This window comes from Hemicordylus capensis, chromosome 2 (genome assembly GCF_027244095.1).
Source record: "Hemicordylus capensis ecotype Gifberg chromosome 2, rHemCap1.1.pri, whole genome shotgun sequence".
In the NCBI taxonomy this organism is placed as follows: domain Eukaryota; kingdom Metazoa; phylum Chordata; class Lepidosauria; order Squamata; family Cordylidae; genus Hemicordylus; species Hemicordylus capensis.
Window position 1 is genome coordinate 132,593,525 of NC_069658.1, and position 3,661 is coordinate 132,597,185.

Consider the following 3,661-nt stretch of genomic DNA (forward strand, 5'->3'; position numbering starts at 1 on the left):
CACATACATTCCACCGCCCTCTCAGTGCCCCCCGTCCAGCCCTGGTGATACACTATAGTAAATGTCCATGCAGAAATCAAAACATGTAGTAGTTTCACATATCATTCCTCCAGGAAATCTTTCTCCCCACTCCCTTCAGATTACTGGCAATGCAGGAGATTTCTTGGCCTTCGATCTGAATTGGGGGTGGGGTGGGGATTGCTAGGCTGGAACTATTCCTGACCTGGTGCACTGTAGTTAACTGAATTTCACTGTATGATAATTCAGAACAGGAAGATGGTGAACATTGCCTGGTTGCCTCAGAATATGCTGATACATTTCTTCTTAAAAGCAGGGGGTTGGGGGGAGACCTATTTTTTGGTAGTGAAAATGCATGTTTGTGAATTATGCTCCCTCCTTTATTTGGCATATCTCTAAATGGACTAGCTAATGCCCTTGTTGCTCAAAGTTTTCTTCTGTCCTCCCATTTTGAGTCCAAGATGCCATCTCAATTTATTTTGTTTTTGAGCGTAATCAAAATATATATTGCTACTGTATCAAGTGTCACTGAGTTCCACAGATCCGTTGGCAAAATAAATGGTAATGACTGCAAAACCATTTTTTGTTTGCAGATATGCTATTAATATATCACTTTTCAGGACTGAAGAAAAGTTGCTCTTAAGCCTGGGAGGAATGAAAGACTTGATGCAGATGTCTGCAATTCCTCCAGCTGCTGTTAACAGTTTTGGATGAGGTGTGAGGAATTGGTGGCAGTATGGACAACTTTACAGGACTGAAACTGCCTGTTGGATCCAGAGTACGTTTTTTGAGGGCTGCAGCTGGAGTCTATAAGAATGCACTAGGTCCTGGTGTATTCACTTAGCAGCCCATTTGTGGGAATGCCGTATATATATCATTACCCCAGGCAGCTCGTGTTGCCTGGAGCGGTGGGAGAGGAGGGCTCCCAGCTGCTCCAGAAGTGGAGAGCCTGACTTTTTAATCTGGTGTTTTACTTTGGTAAAATGAACCACAGGTTAGTTCTACCTTGGTAGGCAATTGTGTGAATGATTGCCCCTGGGTAAAAAGGTTTTTGCCCAGCCCGCCTCCATTTCCGGCACTGAGCCGATGGAAAAAGCAGCAGCCATGCTCATGGCGCAGGGCACTCTGGGATACGGGAGGGGGAAGTCCTCCCACTTCCAGTTTTTGCCTTTGCTGCTCTGCTGGGCATGTGGTGTGGCGAAGGAAAAGATGGCAACACTCTGCTGGGGAAAGCAGCTAAACTCCTGCCTTCCCTGCAGACCTCCACAACGATGGCGTGAGGTTGTCAGAATGACCTCACTGTCCTTTTTAAAAAGTTGCAATGCAACTGTGAGCAAGTCAGAGTTATTTTAGTTTTTGTTTGAAGGCTAGTTTAATCAAATTCCTGTCCCAAACAACTCAGTGGTATCCCATCATTTCTCCAATGGAAGGCACTCAGAAAGATGAACACCTGCAGCTTCTTGACCTAGTTATCCTTGATTGGTTCTTCCTATTGGAAAGTAACACCAGCCATGAGGCTTGCATCAATAATGCCGGAAGCAGAGGTTCTCCTACTGGGACTTCAAAAGAACCTTCCCTAAATAGGGTGGGGAAGCAGTAAGCTGAGGGGAACGTTTTCAAGGACAGATTGTTCAGAAGTTGCTTTCTCTTGCGGTGAACCTAAAGGAAGGCAGACTTCAAGGATGGCTTGGAAGGAAGTTTGATGCTCTGGGTTGCAAAGTACAGGTTCATGGGCGAAGCCACCATTGTGTGAACGGGTCCAAAGAACCAGGCTGCTGCTCCCTGTGAAGCTGCCCCATCCACCCCCCGCGTCTGACATCTGATGCAGGGATCAGGGCCATATGCGGAAACGGGGCTGTGTGGCCCCATTCACAGGGCGCTTCAGCCAGCGTTGGGTTTCCAGCCAGGCTGGGAATGCATCTCTCTTCCTTTCGAGGCAGAGAAAGATGCTACCAGCCAGGCTGGGAACCCAGCACTGGCTGAAGCGCCTTGCAAACGGGACAGTGAGGCCTCGTTTCTGTATATGGCCACGCCCCCTCACCTGATGTCAGACACAGGGGGCTTGGCTACAGCACCTAGGGGCCCCCAGTGGTGGCTGCATCCACACAACTGAGCAAGTTGTGTGGATGCAGCATGGATTTGTGTGTGTGTGTGTGTGTGTTCTTGCAAGCACTTGGAAAAGTACTCTGTGCAGGACACAAAAAGACACCCGATGCGTAGTTCCAGCCTTGGCATTCACACAGTCGCGTCAGCTCATGGCGATGTGAGGAAAAGTCAGCAGAGACTGATGAAAAATCACTGCTATTGTAAGAGTGCTGTGAAGACCAGGCTTCAGAGAGAAGTAATGTGATTGCAGTGGAGGCAAAAGGAAGATCAGTAGTGGTGAATCGGTTCCTGGACTGCTCCATTTCAGAGTGCAAGTGGGGGGTGAATGACTGAATGCTCTCCCATGTTACAAGACACTCTATTTATAACAAAACTAGTATGTCAGGAAGACAGATCTAGCCTAGCTTTCTCTCTGACATTCTAGTTCTGAATGTGGGAAATGTTGAGGAGTATTTTTGTCCAATGACAAAAATCTCATCTGCAATCTGAAGTGGTACAGTTCAGCAACAAATATATTGCATGAGCGGGGGTGGTCCAAGACACTTTCCTGCAAGAGGTGGATGACAGGTATACCTATACTTATACATCAGAGGTATAGATCTCCTATACATCAGAGGTATACACACACACACACACATCAGAAGTATACAGAGGTATAGAAATTGAATTATTATTATTATTAATAATAATAATAATAATAATAATAATAATGGGAGGACTCGATGTCTGGATAAAACAAACTAGTCAATAACACCTGTCTGACTGTGTAAACAAGAAACAACAACAACAACAAAAAACCCTCCACCCCAATATCAGGGGGGTGCTCGGTATTCTCAAGCCATACTGTTAAGCAGAGGTGTTGATTCTAGAAAGGGCCTTTCATGGAAATGCTAAAAGGTAGGAAACCAGTTGATAAATGGGGGAAATAATAAAGAAATCTTTATTTTCACTTGCAGGAACAGGCAGCCAAATTTGAAGGATGCAGAAAAATCTCTCCAAAGAGAGATTAGGCAGAATCTCCTGCCCTCCCCCTGGTCCCACTACAATCTTGTCAGGCTGCATCAGGAAGAACAGGGCTTCCATTGTATAAAGAACACACGAGAAGCCATCCCGGATTTTAATTTTTTAAAAGCCTATTATGCAATTCTGGGACGTAGCCAGGAAGATCCCAGTCAGCATGTTCCATCAGTGAGAAATAAAAGGATAACAGACCCAATATTTATTTGTTTGTTTGTTTGTTTGATTTAACACATTTTCATACCGCCCAAAACGCAAGTTCTCTGAACATTTCATGTTCATGTTTCCCATACCATTGTTTTTAGTAGCCTGAGCTTCCTGAAACATCCCGGAAGTGTCATGAGAAAGCATTTTGCAGGCTTTGATTGGGAGAGCTGGCCTGCATCACCAACCAAAATGTTCTTGTCAGTATAGTAGACTGGTGAGGTGGTGAAAAAGAGTTGTAGTAATCAATGATCCTGCAGGGTGCTTTCCAGATTAGACCCTAAAACGGGGTCAGGACGTATCTCTGAAGTGTGCT

The 3,661-nt window shown here is 45.4% G+C and overlaps 1 long non-coding RNA gene across 1 annotated transcript; it reads left to right on the forward strand.

The window, feature by feature from the left end:
• The first annotated feature begins 675 nt into the window (after positions 1–675).
• Positions 676–3,342, forward strand: LOC128345816 (uncharacterized). The gene is made up of 2 exons (XR_008316660.1): positions 676–796; positions 3,081–3,342. It is a non-coding gene; the product is annotated as an uncharacterized LOC128345816 (long non-coding RNA).
• The last annotated feature ends 319 nt before the right edge of the window (positions 3,343–3,661 follow it).